The 23,743-nt window shown below is 47.7% G+C and overlaps 1 long non-coding RNA gene across 1 annotated transcript; it reads right to left on the reverse strand.

Moving 5' to 3' along the window:
* Positions 1–11,939: 11,939 nt before the first annotated feature.
* Positions 11,940–17,459, reverse strand: LOC148473936 (uncharacterized). Its single transcript, XR_015872945.1, has 3 exons — positions 17,368–17,459; positions 14,127–14,246; positions 11,940–12,673 (listed from the first exon to the last, which is right to left on the reverse strand). It is a non-coding gene; the product is annotated as an uncharacterized LOC148473936 (long non-coding RNA).
* Positions 17,460–23,743: the final 6,284 nt, after the last annotated feature.

A 23,743-nucleotide genomic window follows, 5' to 3' on the forward strand; every position in this document is an offset into this window, starting at 1 on the left:
CAATACCTCAACACAGAGGAGATGTACCAAACCTTCTAATGACCCAATCTTATCCATATATAATGTATATATATAATGTCCAATACCTCAACACAGAGGAGATATAATAAATCTTCTAAATACCCAATCTTATCCATATATAATGCCCAATACCTCAACACAGATGAGAAGTACCACACCTTCTAATGACCCAATCTTATCCATGCATAATGCACAATACCTCAACACAGAGAAGATGTACCAAACCTTCTAATGACCCAATCTTATTCATATATAATGCCCAATACCTCAATACAAAGGAGATGTACCAAACCTTCTAATGACCCAATCTTATCCATATATAATGCCCAATACCTCAACACAGAGGAGATGTACCAAACCTTCTAATGACCCAATCTTATCCATATATAATGCCCAATACCTCAACACAGAGGAGATGTACCAAACCTTCTAATGACCCAATCTTATCCATATATAATGCCCAATACCTCAACACAGAGGAGATGTACCAAACCTTCTAATGACCCAATCTTATCCATATATAATGCCCAATACCTCAACACAAAGGAGATGTACCACATCTCCTAATGACCCAATCTTATCCATATATAATGCCCAATACCTCAACACTGAGGAGATGTACCACACCTTCTAATGAGAGGAGAAGTGGACAAGTAGAGAAGTTGCCCCATAACAGCCAATCAGCTTCTGACTAGTATTTCTCTAGTACATTCTATACAATGATAGGTGGGAGCTGGTTGGTTGCTACGGGCAACTTCCCCACTTATCCACTCTTTAGAAAGTCTGATACATTTCCTCCTGACAGAGCTATAAACATTCCCTCCTTCCCATCTGACGTTGGATTTATATTGTCTGCACTTTACAATTCATTGTCTAGATTTGTATATAGATGCAAAATAAATACATATCATTTATAGCACTATAACAATATACTTCCAGTCATTATTTACCTACTCACCCATACACTAAATTCTTTGTACTCATTCATAAACCTCCTCTGTGATGACTGAAACAAGCCTCTACCCCTACTCGTGTAGGCTCCGTAATCCTGCTGGACACCCAACCTGATTGTCCCCCCCCACATCAGCAATTTACTAGCCGTAGCAGGTGCCTGTCTGTCCTGGTCCACTACTCAGAGAAAGATGACTTTCAGGTATATCTTAGAGATGTGCCCTATGGCATTCCTTGCAGCAGGGTGCCTCTCCAGGCACTCCACAAGGTAGAACAGGGTGGTGGGTGCCATCAGGGTAGTGACCATGTTGCCCCCTCACACTTGCACCCTAGGTGGTGGCAAAAACCACAAACCCCTTGTCAGAGCTGTAATTCGACTTTTTGGTGCCCTGTGCCAGAAAGAGCATTGGCGCCCCCCTCATTTTTCAAAGGGACATAATGCACCCAAAAAAGGGCCATGGCCTCATGGGGAAGGGCCAGGGATGAGATAGGGAAGGCCAGGAGATGCTGGAGATGAAATAAGAGGAAGCTACAAGCAAGAATGATAATAAACAGAAATTTGACAGGCCCAAACAGCGCCCCCTGCCCTGCGGTGCCCTGTGCCATGGCACCGGCCGCACTAACCTAGCTACGGCCCTGCCCCTTGTTACAGCTCTGAGCTATGCAATACCTTTCCTGGGTCTGATTGAAAGGGGCAGGGCCATAACTAGTGGGGGGGGGGGCAGCACCATCGCTGCCTACAGCATCTACATGCGGCTTGCAGGGTGCCTAGAATGGCATCCATCTAGTAGCAATGTTTCAGATATGCACAGTGTGTCCCTTAGGCTACCGTCATGATGTCATGGGTTTGGGTGTCAGGGCCGGCACAAAGCGCATTGCCACCCTGCTATTTATCAAGGAGTGATACCTGTAACCTTTGTTTCTGTTGTTTCTAAGAGATTATTTCGTTTTTTACCCTTGCTGCTGTTTATCATACAGTTGCACGCATAGCAATCATTGATTTTTCATGTGATCCCTTCCTTTTCTGACTTTTCAGTGAATACCCCTGAGGTAGGGTAATTATTATGGGCTTGAACTTGAAAAACAACAAAGAATCAAAGAAAGGAAGGCTTATTTTCTGGAAAAAAACCAAAAAGAAAATCCACTAATATAGTTGTGTTCATAATTTATGTTAATCACTTACTTGTTTAATGTGGATAGTTAAAAAGCAGATGAGAAATCTCTGAAAACTGTGCGGTGAAGTCGAAATTTGGGATTCTAAAAAGGAACATTTAGAATCAGTCATTCCATGCTGTGAGTGGATAACGGCCTACGCTTGTGTGGTTACTCAGGACCTGGTTGGACAAAATACTTATGTAGTTGTGCAACTAATCTTCTACGGGGTCATTTTGGGCAACTAGAGACATTATGGGGCCGGTCACATAGGCAATAAATGATTATGGAGGGCAGAGACAAGAGAAGAGAAATCACAGCTCTTCCACCTGGGCTCCGTTACCTTCTTCTAGTCGCTTTACCCTTGGTGGTAAATCGTTGAATCATTTATTGCCCCCCTATTAAGGCGACCATCACAATTATAGTCACCCATATTGACCCAACATTTGCGTCACTAGGGGGGGGGTGTGGACCGCACCAGGTGACACCATCCGAGGGGGTGACAGCTGCGTCATCCATTAGACACCGTCCTGTGGCCGGAGAGGCTAGGGGCTTCTCAGCAGCTCCAGGAGCTCTGGGCAGGCCCCCCCAGGTGATGACAACGGAGCGTGACGCGCTGTCATGCCCCGGAACCAGGATGACTAAGAAGGCTGAATGTGTCATTTACTGACAGCTGCACATGTATATCGGACCTCTACAGCTTGGTGAATATTTCTTTCTTCCTTTTACATTATTTATTAAAACATAGTTAATAAGGTGGAAGAGTCATAGCACTACTCTATGGCTGCCAGTCACTATATTAGTTATCACCAGTGGCGGCTCCAGAGGTCAGTCTGCAGCGCAGTCCAAAATTCAAAAAGGGGAACCGCACCAACTGTCACCCTAACTGCTGCCAAACATAACTGGCAGTTGGTGTGGCTCCCTTATTTCAATTTTGGACTGTACCGCAGACCGACCTCTGGAGCCGCCACTGGTTATCACTCCAATATTCGCTGCGGGCCATTTTACTACATATGGGGAACCATATATATTGCGATAAACCTTCGAAAATGTCAGTTTTTGGAGATTTGACCGCATGCTTTTGTTTGATGCACCCCGCCTTTAATATTTAATAATAGTACATTAATTCAGAACAAACATGTTATTATTAACGGCAGAACAGGTCATGAACCTATTTTATAAATGTAATATGGATCCCATTAAAAAAGGTTCAGGAACCCACCAATGTTTTAGGCCAGCTCGGCGGCAAGGGGGTGCTAGGGGGGCACCTCTACTGGGACCAGAGCTTCAGAGGGGCCTTGGCACAATCTCCCTTCCGCCGTTAGAATGAAAAAATTACTGCCAATTCTGTAAGTGTCACTGTGCCACCTGTGCGAGTTGCGTAGCCATGTTGGCGAATCCCCTTTTGCATGAAATGCTATGACGTCAAGATCACCACAGTCTCATTCCTGGCGCAAAGAGGAGCCACCGAACAGCGCCATGTCCCATGTTTTCGGCACAGAGTCCCTCCCCTATAACCGGGACTCAAAGGCTCATGGCTTATGAGTTAATATAAAAGAAGTTTCTAGTCACTGCAATCACAGGCAGCAGGGCGGCAGTCACCACCATGACAGTACATCAGGTCAGGGCGAGGGCCACTGCCACATTGCAATAACTGGGTCTAATGAGTGTTTTTGTACTTGTTATTGGTGATACTTCTAGGTCTACAGTGTTATTGTGTCACTCACTGATCAGAGGGGCTGGTGCTGATCCTTGCTATAGCTTGTGGTAGTTCCACATGTGGCCTTTAGTTGGCAGATGAGTGGGACTAAAGTCCAAATCAATCTGCATTTTAATCATTTAAAGCCTAAAATAAGCATTTGGGCAGAACCCGCTATAACTGTATGGTCATTGACCAACTGCAATAAAGGTCCTATTGGCTCCAGATGTCAAAAAAACAGATTTGCCCAATTAAGTCACACACGTGGGTTATCACAGATCTGGTGGTACTACGCCAACAGAAATATAAACTTCATTGGCATAAATTGTGTCTAATCTTTCATTTTATATTCTTCCGTTGGAAATATTTGTAATTCATTAATTATTGGCCCCAAATATAAATTCTAATCTAGGAAGCAAGAGAAAGCTGTTTTAGCTGTTGTGGTTGGAGCTGACTGCATGGTTGCTAATGGTGATACTGCTGATAAGGTTGGAGAACATACCAAATGACCATCATTGCCAATGTGAATGGGGAAACAGTGTGGCATATAATGTGATTTAGTGGCAGAGTGTGGCATATAATGTGATTTAGTGGCATATAATGTGATTTCGTGGCACAGTGTGGCATATAATGTGATTTAGTGGCACAGTGTGGCATATAATGTGATTTAATGGCACAGTGTGGCATATGATGTGATTTAGTGGCACAGTGTGGCATATAATGTGATTTAGTGGCACAGTGTGGCATATGATGTGATTTAGTGGCATAGTGTGGCATATAATGTTATTTAGTGGCACAGTGTGGCATATAATGTGAATGGGGACAAAGTGTGGCATATAATGTGAATAGGGACAAAGTGTGGCATATAATGTGAATGGGGACAAAGTGTGGCATATAATGTGATTTAGTGGCACAGTGTGGCATATAATGTGATTTAGTGGCACAGTGTGGCATATAATGTGATTTAGTGGCACAGTGTGGCAAATAATGTGATTTAGTGGCACAGTGTGGCATATAATGTGATTTAGTGGCACAGTGTGGTATATAATGTGATTTAGTGGCACAGTTTGGCATATAATGTGATTTAGTGCCACAGTGTGGCATACAATGTGATTTAGTGGCACAGTGTGGTATGATTTAGTGGCACAGTGTGGCATATAATGTGATTTAGTGGCACAGTGTGGCATATAATGTGATTTAGTGGCACAGTGTGGCATATGATGTAAAATGGGGACACAATAGGTCATAAAATGTGAAATGGAGGCTTTGTGTGGCATAGTATGTGAACGTTTTAATAGCCCCAACGTGACAGTTTTACTTGGTAGTAGGAGTGTTAAAAAATAATCTAAAATGTATATTACAATACCCCTAAAGCTCCTGGGGGTTTGGCAGCCTCCAGCCAATCACTCCAAATTTTAAGCCTGATCTGCTTGTTGAATTATGAAGGAGGACGAGCAGTATCACAGGACATGAGGCTGGGGGTGAAGGGGAGATGACTTCCATAACTGTCTTGGTCCATTTTAACTCCAGCTTATTTCAACTCTGTACCTAGGGGAAAGGGCTGGGGGCAAGCAATATGAGTGCCCCGGGCCCTAGGATTCTTGTTGCCAGCCCTGAATATAAGCCACGTTTCCTCATTCAGTCGTTATTAGTAGGGGTGTGCACCGGCCACTTTTCGTGTTTTGTGTTTTGGTTTTGGATCTGGATCTTTCTTCGTGTTTTGGATCTGGATTGGTTTTGCCAAAACCACCCTTCCGTGTTTTGGGTTCTGGGTTTTGTGTTTTGGATCTGTATTTTTTTTTTAAAAAGCATAAAAACAGCTAAAATCACAGAATTTGTTGGTTTCTCTGCTCCTATGCTATTATTAACCTCAATAACCTTAATTTCCACTCATTTCCAGTCTATTCTGAACACCTCACACCTCACAATAGTGTTTTCATGTCCAAAAGGTTGCACCGAGGTAGCTGGATGACTATGCTAAGCGACACGAGTGGGCGGCACAAACACGTGACCCATCTAGGAGTGACACTGCAGTGGCAGACAGGATGGCAGTTAGAAAAACTAGGCCCCAAACTGTACATAATGCAAAGAAAAAAAAGAAGTGCAAGATGGAATTGTCCTTGGGCCCTCCCACCCACCCTTATGTTGTATAAACAGGACATGCACACTTTAACAAATCAATCATTTCAGCGCCAGGGTCTGCCACACAACTGTGGCTGAAATGATTGGTTCGTTTGGGCCCCCACAAAACAAGCTGGCAATTAATGTGTCCCTGCACAAACTGGCTCTACGGAGGCAAGATGTCATCCTCATTATCCTCATCCACCGATTCCTCACCCTCTTCAGTGTGTACATCCTCATCCTCACAAAGTATTAACACGTCCCCACTTGAATCCACCACCACAGGTCCCTCTGTACCTTCTGGAGGCTGGTCTCCCTGGAAGAGCTGATAATTCATTTTGATGAACATCATCTTCTCCACATTCTGTGGAAGCAACCTCCTACGCCTTTCGCTGACAAGGTTCCCGGCTGCACTAAACACTCTTTCGGAGTACACACTGGAGGGGGGGCAACTCAGGTAAAATAGAGCCAGCTTGTACAGGGGCCTCCAAATTGCCTCTTTTTCCTGCCAGTACAGGTATGGACTGTCTGACATGCCTACTTGGATGCTGTCACCGATGTAATCCTCCACCATTCTGTCAATGGTGACAGTATCATATGCAGTGACAGTAGACATGTCAGAAATTGTTGCCAGGTCCTTCAGTCCGGACCAGATGTCCAAACTTGGTCCTGCCTGCCCTGCATCACCGCCAGCGGGTTGCTTAGGATACCTAAGTTTTTTCCTGGCAGCCCCAGTTGCGGGAGAAAATGAAGAAGGAGCCGTTGACGTGTCACGTTCCGCTTCAGCTGACAGTGTGTTCACCAGCAGGTCTTTGCACCTCTGCAGGCTTGTGTCGGCCGGAAAGAGAGACACCACATAGGCTTTAAACCTAGGATCAAGCACGGTGGCCAAAATGTAGTGGTCTGATTTCAACAGATTGACCACCCTGGAATCCTGGCAAAGCGAATAAAGGACTTCATCCACAAGTCCCACATGCCGAGCGGAATCGCTCCGTCTTAGCTCCTCCTTCATTTTCTCCAGCTGCTTCTGCAAAAGCCTGATGAGGGGAATGACCTGACTCAAGCTGGCTGTGTCTGAACTGACTTCACGTGTGGCAAGTTCGAAGGGCTGGAGAACCTTGCACAACACGGAAATCATTCTCCACTGCGCTTGAGTCAGGTGCATACCCCCTCCTTTGCCTATGTCATAGGTGGATGTATAGGCTTGTATGGCCTTTTGCTGCTCCTCCATCCTCTGAAGCATATAGAGGGTTGAGTTCCACCGCGTCACAACCTCTTGCTTCAGGTGATGGCGGGGCAGGTTCAAGAGTGTTTGCTGGCGCTCCAGTCTTCGGCACGCAGTCGCTGAATGGCGAAAGTGGCCAGAAATTTTTCGGGCCACCCAAAGCGTCTCCTGCACGCCCCTGTCGCTTTTCAGAAAATTCTGCACCACCAAGTTTATTGTGTGAGCAAAACATGGGACGTGCTGGAATTTGCCCAGATGTAATGCCCGCACAATATTGGTGGCGTTGTCAGATATCACAAATCCCCAGGAGAGTCTAAGTGGGGTAAGCCACTGGGCGATGATTTCCCTCAGTTTCTCTAAGAGGTTGTCGGCGGTGTGCCTCTTACTGAAACCGGTGATACACAGCGTAGCCTGCCTTGTAACGAGCTGGCGTTTCTGAGATGCTGCTACTGGTGACGCTGCTGCTGTTGCTGCGTAAGGTGATACATCTACCCAGTGGGCTGTCACAGTCATATAGTCCTTAGTCTGCCCTGTTCCACTTGTCCACATGTCCGTGGTTAAGTGGACATTGTGTACAACGGCATTTTTCAGGACACTGAGGACACTTTTTCTGACGTTTCTGTACAGTCTCGGTATCGCCTGCCTAGTGAAGTGGAATCTAGACGGGATTTGGAACCGGGGACACACTACCTCCATCAATTGTCTAAATCCCACTGCACTAATGGCGGATACCGGACGCACTTATAACACCAACATAGCAGTCAAGGCCTCAGTTATACATTTTGCTTCTGGATGACTGCTGTCGTACTTCATCCTCCTCGCTAAGGACTGTTGGAGGGTCAATTGTTTAGTAAAAGTAGTGGTGTTCCTACTTCCTCTCTGGGATGATGAACGACTCCCAGCAGCAGCAACAGCAGCAGCGGCAGCAGTAGGCGTAGCAATGCAGGATCCTCCAGAGGAATCCCGGATAGGAGAGTCAGTCATGCCAGTGACATGGCCTGCAGGACTACTTCCGATCCTGACTAAGGAGGAAATTGACGAGGAGGGAGTTGACGGTGTGGTTTGCAGGCGCTTGGATACAACAGGACAACGGGATTTAGGTGTCCCTGGACTGCTTACGGTCTTAGCCAAAGTTTCTGAACTTGACAGTAACTTTTTATGAACGCGCTGCAGGTGCCGTATAAGGGAGGATGTTCCTAGGTGGTTGACGTCCCTACCCCTACTTATTTCACCTTTACATATGGTACATATGGCAAGACAGTTGTTGTCCGGATTTGGATAGAAATATTGCCAGACCAAAGAGGTGGAATGTTTGGTCTTCTGCCCAGGCATGACCGTGATGGGCTTTTTCATCCCACGGACAACAACTGTCTCCCCCGGAGCCTGATTTAAACAAACCACATCACCATCAGAATCCTCCTCGCCAACTTCCTCCTCAGCGCCAGCTACACCAGTATCCTCATCCTGTTGTACTTCAACAGTGACATCTTCAATTTGCATATCAGCAAGTGGACTGTGGGTGCTCCTTTCAGCACTTGCAGGGGGCGTGCAAATGGTGGAAAGAGCCACCTCTTCCCGTCCAGTGCTGGGAAGGTCAGGCATCGCAACCACCACCACACTTGGACTCTCCTTGGGGATTTGTGATATCTTCTTAGAAAGCACAGTTCTTCGCTGTGCTTTTGCCAGCTTAACTCTTTTGATTTTTTTAGTGGGAGGAGGGCTTCCATCGTCATGTGAAGCTGAACCACTAGTCATGAACATACTAGGGATCGACCTTAGCCGTTCCTTGCCACTCCGTGTCGTAAATGGCATATTGGCAAGTTTACGTTTCTCTTCAGCTGATTTAAATGTCTTTTTCAAGGTCATTTTCCTGAACTTTGCCATTTGGGATTGTATGTGCCCTCTACTATGACATTGGGCATCGGCCTTGGCAGACGACGTTGATGGCATGTTATCGTCTATGTCATGACTAGTGGCAGCAGCTTCAGCACTAGGAGGAAGTGGTTCTTGATCTTTCTCTATTTTATTTTTATCGGAGAAAGTTTGGTCCTCCATTTATGTTATATCGATTTGATATATACGTGCGGCTAAACACAGAAAATAATTTTTTTTTTGGTTTGGACTGGAGTGTACTTTGTGGGTTACAGCACCCTTTAAAGGTCAAGCCAGCCGGCCCTTTACTTATGACACAGGCGCACTCTTGGCACTACTTTGTTGATGCACGTGCGGCTACTGCGCACACAATTCACAAACACAGAAAATAATTTTTTTTTGGTTTGGACTGGAGTGTACTTTCGGGGGTTACAGCACCCTTAACGGTCAAGCCAGCCGGCCCTTTACTTATGACACAGGCGCACGCTTGGCACTACTTTGTTGATGCACGTGCGGCTACTGCGCACACAATTCACAAACACAGAAAATAATATTTTTTTGGTTTGGACTGGAGTGTACTTTCGGGGGTTACAGCACCCTTTAACGGTCAAGCCAGCCGGCCCTTTACTTATGACACAGGCGCACGCTTGGCACTACTTTGTTGATGCACGTGCGGCTACTGCGCACACAATTCACAAACACAGAAAATAATTTTTTTTTGGTTTGGACTGGAGTGTACTTTCGGGGGTTACAGCACCCTTTAACGGTCAAGCCAGCCGGCCCTTTATTTATGACACAGGCGCACGCTTGGCACTACTTTGTTGATGCACGTGCGGCTACTGCGCACACAATTCACAAACACAGAAAATAATTTTTTTTTTGGTTTGGACTGGAGTGTACTTTGGGGGTTACAGCACCCTTTAACGGTCAAGCCAGCCGGCCCTTTACTTATGACACAGGCGCACGCTTGGCACTACTTTGTTGATGCACGTGCGGCTACTGCGCACACAATTCACAAACACAGAAAATAATTTTTTTTTGGTTTGGACTGGAGTGTACTTTCGGGGGTTACAGCACCCTTTAACGGTCAAGCCAGCCGGCCCTTTACTTATGACACAGGCGCACGCTTGGCACTACTTTGTTGATGCACGTGCGGCTACTGCGCACACAATTCACAAACACAGAAAATAATTTTTTTTTGGTTTGGACTGGAGTGTACTTTCGGGGGTTACAGCACCCTTTAACGGTCAAGCCAGCCGGCCCTATACTTATGACACAGGCGCACGCTTGGCACTACTTTGTTGATGCACGTGCGGCTACTGCGCACACAATTCACAAACACAGAAAATAATTTTTTTTTTGGTTTGGTCTGGAGTGTACTTTGGGGGTTACAGCACCCTTTAACGGTCAAGCCAGCTGGCCCTTTACTTATGACACAGGCGCACGCTTGGCACTACTTTGTTGATGCACGTGCGGCTACTGCGCACACAATTCACAAACACAGAAAATAATTTTTTTTTGGTTTGGACTGGAGTGTACTTTCGGGGGTTACAGCACCCTTTAACGGTCAAGCCAGCCGGCCCTTTACTTATGACACAGGCGCACGCTTGGCACTACTTTGTTGATGCACGTGCGGCTACTGCGCACACAATTCACAAACACAGAAAATAATTTTTTTTTTGGTTTGGACTGGAGTGTACTTTCGGGGGTTACAGCACCCTTAACGGTCAAGCCAGCCGGCCCTTTACTTATGACACAGGTGCACGCTTGGCACTACTTTGTTGATGCACGTGCGGCTACTGCGCACACAATTCACAAACACAGAAAATAATTTTTTTTTTGGTTTGGACTGGAGTGTACTTTCGGGGGTTACAGCACCCTTAACGGTCAAGCCAGCCGGCCCTTTACTTATGACACAGGCGCACGCTTGGCACTACTTTGTTGATGCACGTGCGGCTACTGCGCACACAATTCACAAACACAGAAAATAATTTTTTTTTTGTTTTGGACTGGAGTGTACTTTCGGGGGTTACAGCACCCTTAACGGTCAAGCCAGCCGGCCCTTTACTTATGACACAGGCGCACGCTTGGCACTACTTTGTTGATGCACGTGCGGCTACTGCGCACACAATTCACAAACACAGAAAATAATTTTTTTTTGGTTTGGACTGGAGTGTACTTTCGGGGGTTACAGCACCCTTTAACGGTCAAGCCAGCCGGCCCTTTACTTATGACACAGGCGCACGCTTGGCACTACTTTGTTGATGCACGTGCGGCTACTGCGCACACAATTCACAAACACAGAAAATATATTATTTTTTTAGCACTTGGGGGGAGCACCCCTGATGGACAGAGCACCCCCTGGACAACACTACAGCACTCCTTTAGGACTGGGACACTGCACAGGACTTTGGAGTGGACACAGCCCCTATGGAGAACTGACTGCACAACACAGTCCAGCCAGCCCCTATGGACTTTGAAGTAGTGGACACAGCCCCTATTAACAACAGCAGCACAGCACAACACAGCCAGCCCCTATGGACTTTGAAGTAGTGGACAACAGCAGCACTACACTACACTACACTACACAGCCCTAACTCCCACCCTCCCTCTTCACTGTCCACAGCCGAGTGAGAAAATGGCGCCGACGCGGGTACCTTATATAGGATCCAAAACCCGCGAGACTCGGAAGGCGGGATGATGACGTTTTGCCTCGATTTCAGATCCGAGTCAGGCGGGAAAAGTCGAGCCTGACTCGGATCGGACTCGGATCGGGGGGGCTCGGGGGGGTTCGGATTTCAGAAATCCGAACCCGCTCACCCCTAGTTATTAGTCACATCTAATGAATTCTGCGTTTCCCCGATAATAAGCTACTTTTTTTATTTCGGGGTCAAAAAAACTCCATAGGGCTTATTTTCGGGGTAGGGCTTATTTTAATTAACATTGACAGCAATTTCAATAATCCAATACAATTCTTTACTTACTGTTATTTTTTTCCTCTTTTTCTCTCCTCTCCTCCGCGGCGCTGCTGTAAATGACGCTGCCACGCACGCCACTGTGAGAGAGTGAGACGCTGCGGCTGTGATTGGATGCCACTGTTAAATCTTTAACTGCGGCATCCATTTCATGCGGGGGGCAGAGCTGGGGGCATTTTAGTGTAGCGCAGGCACGGACCGGACAAAATGGGGATTTTGTTAGGGCTTATTTTCGGGGTAGGGTTTATTTTGGACCGTTTTCCAAAAGTAAGGGTAGGGCTTATTTTCGGGGTAGGGTTTATTTTGGACCGTTTTCCAAAAGTAAGGGTAGGGCTTATTTTCGGGGTAGGTCTTATTATCGGGGAAACACAATAGTAACAAAGCACACTTTCAGAGATACAGAAATATGTAAAAGTCATAAAAGGCACATAAATTGTCTACAAAATGTGGGAATAAGGCAAATGCAGGAAAACAGTAACGTAGATTATATGTAATGTCCCTCCTTTGATCATGTACTATAGGGATTCCTGAGGGTGAGGACTCCGATCAGGTCCGTGCTTCAGTTGCAGAGGTTTGTCCTACAACAACGAGTAGATGGTTCTGAAGCTTTCATTATCAAACAGTTGGTTTCCTTAATACATCCGCGGGTGAACATGACTAGAACAATAGAAAGTATCATTATCATTTCACAAAGCAGCGAGATATAACATCATCTGCAGAGGGCAAACAATACGGTGAGATAAGCCCTAACTTCTGTGTTACTCGGTGTGTCTGGATCCCTGTTTTATGTATTATTTATTTATTACCAGTCATTTATTTAGCACACACATATATTCCATGGTACTCTACAGAGAATATTCACATCAGTCTCTGTCCCAGAGAAGCTTACACTCTATGGGGTATACAGTATGTACTAAGCCGTGGAGAGAGATAATGTACCAATCACTCAGCTCCTAACTGTCATATTTCAAACACTGTAACGTGACAGTTAGGAGCTGATTAGTTGGTACTTTATCTCTTTCCAAGACTCAGGGGTCTATTTACTAAGCAGTGTTAGGAGACAGAGTGTAAAATTGATAAGAAAGTGATAAGGTGCCAGCCAATCAGCTCCCAACTGTCATCTCACAGGCTGTGTTTGAAAAATGACAGTTGGGAGCTGATTGGCTGGCACATTATCACTTTCTTATCACTTTTCACTCTGTCTCCTAACACTGCTTAGTAACTAGACCCCTTAGTACATCTCCCTTTATATTCCCTATCACACATACATTCACATACACACAAGGGTAATTTTTTTTTTTATCAATGTCCAATTAACCTACTCGTGTGTTTTTGTAAATTACTTATTACTTGATCACACTAAAAACAAAAGGAGAGGAAAGGAAGTTGGTAAATAGGAGCACCTCGGGCCTTCTATCAGGGGTTCTTACAGTAAGGAATTAGTGTAAGATTACCCAATATCAATAAATTGACTGTTACTGCATCAATGCTAAAATTAAATTTATTAATATAATAAAAAAGTGTCTTAGCGATACAGTAATATGTCATTAGTGAAATATATAGATTAAAGGATGGAATTGGTGTCAAGAATGAAATAAATTACTTTAGAATGAAAAGTTAGCTGTGCTCATACCTATAATTATTACCTAGAGCGGTTTCTGAATCACTGCACCCCAGAGTATCAGCATTTGTTGCACGGCACCCCTGGGCCAAAAGTTTCTTATTGAGAAATCCAGCAAAAATTCAATGAAGTAAATTGTGCTAATATGTCCCCTTTAGGCTCAGTTATGTGGTGGGGACAGGACTGCGCTTCCGTTTGTCCACATATTTTATTATAGGCAGCCATTAGCACTGGTTTTGCCTATCACACTGGCTAAAAATAATTTTATTTGTTGCTGGACCAACACCGAGGCACCACTGCAAGTACCCTGAGGCACCACAGGGAGCCACGACACCCAGTTTGAGAACCACTGCCCCAGAGTGTTGTCTTTACAATAATTGAAGAATAGGTCTCCCTAGGTTTGTTCCTATAGATCAGGCTTGCCTACCCTCCCGATTTGGTCGGGAGCCTCCCGAATATTTGATTCAAACCGTACAATATCCTACTTACATATTGGAGAAGACTTCAGCATAGTAAAACAATGGTCCACACCGGGCTGGCATGTCACTTCCCTGGAGGAACAGGGGCGACTGCCCACACAGGAGGTGGTCCTGCACTTCAAGGCTTCCGCTACAGAGATAGAGGTCATAGTTATAAATGGGACATCTTCATACAATGTCACACGCACATATGTGTGTGTTTGTGTGTGTGTGTGAGTGTGTGTGTGTGTATTATTTGGACAGTTTGGTTTGTTCCTTGGGACCTGCATTTTGCCACGAGGGGGCGGGGCTTAGTTAACATGGCGTTTGCTCTCCCCTCCATCAGGGGGGGTTTCTGGGTACTCAGAAACCCCCCCTGCATGCGCTACTGGCCCTGTACTATTTAATGCCACTTTTGAACAGAAATATATAACCCCACGAAAAAAAAAAGAAAAAAGGTCTGCTGTGGAGATCTGCAGTTATTATGTGATGTTGTTGAATATAAAATGATTTATTTCTTTTTGTGCATTTAGTTATTCCAGTGATCAGCAATAGTAATACTAACCCCGAGAAGTGTGAATGGCAAAGCTCAGCATCAGCGCTCGTAATGGGGCCGGTTCTGACTTGCACGCTGCTGCGACTGTTTTAGCATATTTTGCTGTCGTTGCGTCTGCGACTTTATGCTAACGCTAATGTAAGACGTTCCCCTGGCGTATGGTCATGCGTCTGAATGTGGAAGGACTGCGACATCCGCTTTACGCTGAAATACCGTTTGGTCCATTAGATGCACCATGAAAACCTTCACCATCCCCCTGCTAGGGAGTATGGGCCTGATTCAGCAGCGGATGCAAATGCAATCACAACCGCAATCGCCTGAGGGTCGCAGTTGCTAAAATATGCTAATGCTTGCCAAAGTACAGCCAACATAAAGACGCCCACTGCCGCCTTCTCATATCCGTCCAATGTCGCTCTTCTGAGTGAACATCGATCGCACGTATGTTTTTAGACGCCCACCAGCGGCACACAGACGCCCACTTTCCCTTCGCAAACCTACGTCATCTCCAGGTAGTGTATAAGACAATCGGTAACATCGGAGGCCATCAGTTGCATACGCAGCACTTGTGGTCGACCATAACCTACCGCAAATACTGCGAGTGCTGCTGTATATTAAACAGCCATGTGACGTGTACTCTGACGCTGCGTCTTAATTATGTACACCCTAGAAACGGCGTTAAGACGCTCAGGCACGCCTACGTTCGCAGCACCACACCCCCGTTTCCTTCAGCCACCCCGTTACCACCCACAAACAGCACACTCTGTTGCTCATGCTTGCGGAGCGTCTGTGTGCTTAGTGCGATCGCTTCCCGATCTCTATGACTGGTTCGCAAACTGCAATGCATACGCATGCGCAGATTGCAAAAATCGGCTAGCTGCGTGTGATCGCAGCTTAGCGAGTGGGTCTGAATTGGGCCCTGTGGCCCTGATTCAGAGCCGGACGCTCTGACAGAGCGCTCGCTCTGAATCAGGGCCGTCCTTCCTAATTTTAGAGCGGCCTCCTGGCCGCTCGCATAGCTGATCCACAGCTATAGCGAACGGCCAAAAAGATGGTCGCGATGGTCAAGACCATCGCGACCATCGGGCTTGCGACGAGACCCTTGTGGTAGGGTCTCATTGTCGCAAGCCCTAGAGTGCTTTTGGCTCTATCAGAGCCGAGAGCACTCCCACTGACATCACAAGTGATTCCCATGGGAACGCCTCCGTCTGGGCAGCCACGCCCCCAGCGCACCCACCAAAGGGGGCGTGCTGTCACTCACCATCGACAGCATGCCCCCTTTGTAGCGAGACCCATAGCGACGGCTTGGCCGTCGTTATTCGGGTCTCGCGCACACGCACGACAGAGCCAGCTCCCTCGTGCGCATGTGCACTGGGCTAACATCGACCCGCTTGCGAGTGCTGAGGGTCTGAATTAGGCCCTGTGTTCAAACGGACAGACACGCCTGCGTTTTTACGACCACCCCCCCGTCCCCATCCCCAAACACTGACAGCCTGTCACTCACTTTGCGATGGATTCCTATGTGCGTCTGTAATTGCAATGCAATCGCTGCGCACGTGCAGTGCGGCTTATATGCATGCACGATGGCAAACAATCGCTTGCGTTTGCAACCCGGTCTTTAACACGCCAGCAGCAATCCCATAACCCGCCCATCTCTGCGGCGTCAGATTAGCCACCCAGGAAAGCTCCAATAAATTTCCAATACATTTTTTGGATCGTGCTTCGCAAGTACACATCGTCGTAGGGCGCATGCGCTGTGCGCTTTTTAGCTACTTCGGTGCATGAGCTGTTGGAAAACATTGACTACAGTATTTATGCAAGTACCAGCATTGCATCCGAATTTAGAATCAGGCCCATTGGGCCAAATGTAATAGGGTGAGAGATTAGAAAATGTGAGAGTTTAGCAGTAACCTGTCACATTGGTTGAGTTTTATCTTCAAAATGGGAAAATATCTGAATGAGATTTTAAATCTTGAGAGTTTTTTAAGTCTAGAAAAACATGCAAGTTCTCTCTGTTACTTTGTTTTTGGACTTTATTACATTGGCAAAGTTTAAAAAGTGTCAGAAACTCTCACTTTTCTAAACTCTCACCCTATTACATTTGGCCCATTATATCTATTATGCATAGAACCGATATTTAGCATTAAGTATCACAAAGAAAAAATAAAGTGTTATGGTGCGTACACACTGGGCGATTAAAGTGGACGACTGAACGATAACGATATCGTTATCGTTCAGTCGTCCACTTTATCGTCCATTTTTAACACAAAAAAGATGAACGATGACGACGACGCGCGTTCCCGCGGGTCGTTCGTCATCCTCGTTCATCGGGCTGACATGCAGGCCAACCTGACGACCTCGTCAGGTTGCTGCATGTCAGGGAATGGGTGAGAGAGCCCGGCGCTGAACGATATCGCTAATGATATTGTTCAGCGGCTGTGCTCAATGTCATGAACGACATTGAGCACAGCCTGCCGGGGACACACTAGACGATATCGCTCAGGGAGCATATCGTCTAGTGTGTGTATGCACCTTTAGAGTTACTAACCTGCAGTGTGTAACGTCAGACTGTGTTAATTCAAGCCAACATCCCGATTTTAATCATTTTTTTATTATTAGTAAGATACATACAAACCGCCCCTTGTATAACCACCCAAACCTCTGCATAGTAAATCTCAGCCAAAGACCTAACAGATCTATATACCATATATATATTTACCATGGATGAGGAAGATCCCCAGGGTGAGTAAGATGATTGCTGCCCTCATACTGACTTGCTTCCAGTCTCAGCTATGGTCACTGTGCTCTGTATGTACCTGATGCTGCTGCCTTTATACCCTAGAAGTATGTGTGATGTCACCGGGCTGGGCTTACATTACACAACAGGCCCCCCCTTACCGTATCTGGCTGTTTCTGGGAAGCTCAGGGCAGTTTTGCAATGTGTTTCCCATTACGAGTGTTATACAAGGAACGTCAGGATCAGTGGCACCGCGTCTCCTCCTCAGGTTATATGTCTTTAACAAAAGCTTTATTTCTTCTCTTTATTTATTTAAATGGGTCAACACAACTATTGTAACATTACCAGATACTGATATCACTCATAGAAAGGAGGGTGTGACTCAGAGCTGGACGCTAAAGGCACGGCCTCTGGGCCTTTGATCGCAGCGACGCGTGCTAAGATACGCAAAAGCCGCAGAAAGTGTCTTAAGTAGGAAGATGCCTCCTGCCGTCTTCTCTGATCCGCTGCTGCATCCACAGACCCAGCCATCAGATCAACTGCGCGACCAGCGGACATCTGATTAGCCCTCAGGATATCTGGTGAGACCACACTGCCGGGGAAGTAGCCGAGGACGCAGCCACTGGCTCCAGCCCAGAAAATGGGGCCGACAAGCCTTCAGGAACGCTCCCCGTTGCAGCCCCCAAACACCAGCAGCATGTCATTCATCCTGCGGCTCTGAGGCAGCCCCAGATCTGCACATAGGCAGAGCGGCTCCAAGGCATGCGCAGATCTGCCAGCATCGCAGACGCACATAAATATGGAATTTACGTAAATCTCTGGCCTAGAGACATCAACAGGACGTTCTGGAGATTATTGAATGAACACATTGGGGGTGACGCTGAGACGGACGCAGTCGCTGATTGTGTAGTAAATAGGTGCAGGTGCCCCTCACCCCGCTACAATCAGGAATCAGTTCAGTAATGTGGAGGTTGTGAATTTTTTATTATTATTATTATTTTTATTATTATTATTTTTTAAACCCCGACCTCTCTGCTCTGCTCTTTCTGATCCAGCAAAACGCTCACATGGTCAACAAGCCACATGCAACAAAGAAACGCCCACTTGGAGAAACTTGCGCTGGTGCATTTCCGTCTCGGTGCGTGTTTCGGTCTGACCCTGGGCTCCTGTGTGAGTGGGTGTGCATCTTCGGGTGCAGATGTTTACAGTAACATGCCCGCGTCCCCTTAGCCCCCCTGTAACCTCCCAGCAGGGGCTGGCTGGCAACTTTAAGCCTGGGGGGCAAACGCATGCAGGCTACCCTGGCAGAGGAGTAGTGTGCAGCCAGGGTGCCCGTAGCACGTGCGTGCTACGGCGCCTCCCCCCCTCAAGTGTTCCATGGAGGAGGCGGGTCCATATGGGATTAATGTAAAGTAAAAATAAAGATATGGGGCAGCCCCTTGTAGTAGTCCCCTCCCCCCTATGCAGTGCCCCTAGTAGTAGTCCCCCCCTTGTAATGCCCCTAGTAGTAGTCCCCCCCTTGTAGTGCCCCTAGTAGTAGTCCCCCCCTTGTAGTGCCCCTAGTAGTAGTCCCCCCTTGAAGTGCCCCCAATAGTAGTCCCCAGTAGTGGTCTCCCCCTTGCAGTGCTGCCAGTAGTGGTCCCCCCCTTGTAGTGCCCCCAGTAGTGGTCTCCCCCTTGTAGTGCCCCCAGTAGTGATCTCCACCTTGAAGTGCCCCCAGTAGTGGTCTCACCTTGTAGTGTCCCAGTAGTAGGCCCCCCCTTGTAGTGCCCCCAGAAGTGGTCTCCCACCCTGTAGTGCCCCCAATAGTAGTCTCCCCCCTTGTTGTGCCCCCAGTAGTAGTCCCCCCCTTGTAGTGGCCCCAGTAGTGATCTCCCCCTTGTAGTGAACCCAGTAGTAGTACTCCCCAGTATTAGTAGTCCCCACCTTGCAGTGCCCCCAGTAGTGGTCTCCCCCTTGTAGTGCCCCCCCCCCAGTAGACACACGAAATAAATAAAAAAATAAACACTTACCTGAATCCCCGCTCTCGCCGCCGCCATCCGCTCCTCTGTCTGTCCTCCCAGGCCGGCCCGCTCTGCATTATGGGAGAGATGTCATGACGTCTCTCCCATTACCCACTGCAGCAGCCGGAAGATGGAGCGGCTCCGGCAGTGGGCGCAGTAGCAGCCAATGAGAGTCTGACAGACTCTCATTGGCTGCTACTTAAAACAAACACACAGCTGCCGACGCCGGCGCTGTGTTTTTGTCACTGTGTAGCGCCGACCGAACTCCATCCGGTCAGCGCTACACACGTGGTGCAGCTGTGTCACACATGGCCCCCTTCCCCCCGGCCCAGACCGCCGCTGCCTCCCATTAACGCTAACAAAATTATAGAGGCCGTGCATCCAAATCTGTTCTGCGTCTATGAGCGTAAAAATACAGTATGCATGCGCTGCCTGACTGGGAGTATATGAGACCCAGCCCGGCAGCTCTGACCGCAGTAAGCATGCTGGCACAGGTCTCCTATTATATGGTACAGTGTATATGAGACACAGCCCCGCAGCTCTGACCGCAGTAACCATGCTGGCACAGGTCTCCTATTATATGATGCAGTGTATATGAGACACAGCCCGCAGCTCTAACCACAGTAAGAATGCTGGCACAGGTCTCCTATTATATGGTACAGTGTATATGAGACACAGCCCCGCGGCTCTGACCGCAGTAAGCATGCTGGCACAGGTCTCCTATTATATGGTACATTGTATATGAGACACAGCACCGCGGCTCTGACCGCAGTAAGCATGCTGGCACAGGTCTCCTATTATATGATGCAGTGTATATGAGACACAGCCCTGCGGCTCTGACCACAGTAACCATGCTGGCATAGGTCTCTTATTATATGATACAGTGTATATGAGACACAGCCCCACGGCTCTGAACGCAGTAAGCATGCTGGCACAGGTCTCCTATTATATGATGCAGTGTATATGAGACACAGCCCCGCGGCTCTGACCGCAGTAAGCATGCTGGCACAGGTCTCCTATTATATGATGCAGTGTATATGAGACACAGCCCCGCGGCTCTGACCACAGTAACCATGCTGGCACAGGTCTCCTATTATATGATGCAGTGTATATGAGACACAGCCCCGCGGCTCTGACCGCAGCAAGCATGCTGGCGCAGGTCTCCTATTATATAGTACATTGTATATGAGACACAGCCCCGCAGCTCTGACCGCAGTAAGCATGCTGGCACAGGTCTCCTATTATATGGTACAGTGTATATGAGATACAGCCCCGTGGTACTGACCGCAGTAAGCATGCTGGCACAGGTCTCCTATTATATGGTACATTGTATATGAGACACAGCCCCGCGGCTCTGACCGCAGTAAGCATGCTGGCGCAGGTCTCCTATTATATGATGCAGTGTATATGAGACACAGCCCGGCAGCTCTGACCGCAGTAAGCATGCTGGCACAGGTCTCCTATTATATGATGCAGTGTATATGAGACCCAGCCCGGCAGCTATGACCGCAGTAACCATGCTGGCACAGGTCTCCTATTATATGGTGCAGAGTATATGAGACACAGCCCCGCAGCTCTGAGCACAGTAACCATGCTGGCACAGGTCTCCTATTATATGATGCAGTGTATATGAGACCCAGCCCGGCAGCTCTGACCGCAGTAAGCATGCTGGCACAGGTCTCCTATTATATGATGCAGTGTATATGAGACCCAGCCCGGCAGCTATGACCGCAGTAACCATGCTGGCACAGGTCTCCTATTATATGGTGCAGAGTATATGAGACACAGCCCCGCAGCTCTGACCGCAGTAAACATGCTGGCACAGGTCTCCTATTATATGATGCAGTGTATATGAGACACAGCAACACAGCTCTGACCGCAGTAACCATGCTGGCACAGGTCTCCTATTATATGATGCAGTGTATATGAGACACAGCCCCGCGGCTCTGACCGCAGTAACCATGCTGGCACAGGTCTCCTATTATATGATGCAGTGTATATGAGACACAGCCCCGCGGCTCTGACCGCAGTAAGCATGCTGGCGCAGGTCTCCTATTATATGGTACATTGTATATGAGACACAGCCCGCAGCTCTGACCGCAGTAAGCATGCTGGCACAGGTCTCCTATTATATGGTACAGTGTATATGAGATACAGCCCCGTGGTACTGACCGCAGTAAGCATGCTGGCACAGGTCTCCTATTATATGGTACATTGTATATGAGACACAGCCCCGCGGCACTGACCGCAGTAAGCATGCTGGCGCAGGTCTCCTATTATATGATGCAGTGTATATGAGACACAGCCCGGCAGCTCTGACCGCAGTAAGCATGCTGGCACAGGTCTCCTATTATATGGTGCAGTGTATATGAGACACAGCCCCGCGGCTCTGACCGCAGTAAGCATGCTGGCACAGGTCTCCTATTATATGGTGCAGTGTATATGAGACACAGCCCAACGGCTCTGACCGCAGTAACCATGCTGGCACAGGTCTCCTATTATATGATGCAGTGTATATGAGACACAGCCCGGCAGCTCTGACCACAGTAAGCATGCTGGCACAGGTCTCCAATTATATGATGCAGTGTATATGAGACACAGCCCCGCAGCTCTGACCGCAGTAACCATGCTGGCACAGGTCTCCTATTATATGATGCAGTGTATATGAGACACAGCCTGCAGCTCTGACCGCAGTAAGCATGCTGGCACAGGTCTCCTATTATATGGTACAGTGTATATGAGACACAGCCCCGCGGCTCTGACCGCAGTAAGCATGCTGGCACAGGTCTCCTATTATATGGTACAGTGTATATGAGACACAGCCCGCTGCTCTGACCGCAGTAAGCATGCTGGCACAGGTCTCCTATTATATGGTATATTGTATATGAGACACAGCCCCGCGGCTCTGACCGCAGTAAGCATGCTGGCGCAGGTCTCCTATTATATGGTACATTGTATATGAGACACAGCCCCGCAGCTCTGACCGCAGTAAGCATGCTGGCACAGGTCTCCTATTATATGGTGCAGTGTATATGAGACACAGCCCCGCGGCTCTGACCGCAGTAAGCATGCTGGCGCAGGTCTCCTATTATATGGAACATTGTATATGAGACACAGCCCCGCAGCTCTGACCGCAGTAAGCATGCTGGCACAGGTCTCCTATTATATGGTACAGTGTATATGAGATACAGCCCCGTGGTACTGACCGCAGTAAGCATGCTGGCACAGGTCTCCTATTATATGGTACATTGTATATGAGACACAGCACCGCGGCTCTGACCGCAGTAAGCATGCTGGCGCAGGTCTCCTATTATATGATGCAGTGTATATGAGACACAGCCCGGCAGCTCTGACCGCAGTAAGCATGCTGGCACAGGTCTCCTATTATATGATGCAGTGTATATGAGACCCAGCCCCGCAGCTCTGACCGCAGTAACCATGCTGGCACAGGTCTCCTATTATATGGTACAGTGTATATGAGACACAGCCCCGCGGCTCTGACCGCAGTAAGCATGCTGGCACAGGTCTACTATTATATGGTACAGTGTATATGAGACACAGCCCCGCAGCTCTGACCGCAGTAAGCATGCTGGCACAGGTCTCCTATTATATGGTGCAGTGTATATGAGACACAGCCCCGCAGCTCTGACCGCAGTAAGCATGCTGGCACAGGTCTCCTATTATATGATGCAGTGTATATGAGACACAGCCCCGCAGCTCTGACCGCAGTAAGCATGCGGGCAAAGGTCTCCCATTACATGGTACAGTGTATATGAGACACAGCCCCGTGGTACTGACCGCAGTAAGCATGCTGGCACAGGTCTCCTATTATATGATGCGGTGTATATGAGACACAGCCCCGCGGCTCTGACCTCAGTAACCATGCTGGCACAGGTCTCCTACTATATGATGCAGTGTATATGAGACACAGTCCCGCGGCTCTGACCACAGTAACCATGCTGGCACAGGTCTCCTATTATATGGTACAGTGTATATGAGACACAGCCCCGCGGCTCTGACCACAGTAAGCATGCTGGCACAGGTCTCCTATTATATGGTGCAGTGTATATGAGACACAGCCCCGCGGCTCTAACAGCAGTAAGCATGCTGGCACAGGTCTCCTATTATATGGTACAGTGTATATGAGACACAGCCCTGCGGCTCTGACCGCAGTAAGCATGCTGGCACAGGTCTCCTATTATATGATGCAGTGTATATGATACACAGCCCCGCAGCTCTGACCGTAGTAAGCATGCTGGCACAGGTCTCCTATTATATGGTACAGTGTATATGAATTTATTATATGATGCAGTGTATATGAGACACAGTCCCGCAGCTCTGACCGCAGTAACCAT

Source organism: Taudactylus pleione, unplaced genomic scaffold (genome assembly GCF_031769625.1).
Source record: "Taudactylus pleione unplaced genomic scaffold, aTauple2 ptg000905l, whole genome shotgun sequence".
Classification (NCBI taxonomy): Eukaryota; Metazoa; Chordata; class Amphibia; order Anura; family Myobatrachidae; genus Taudactylus; species Taudactylus pleione.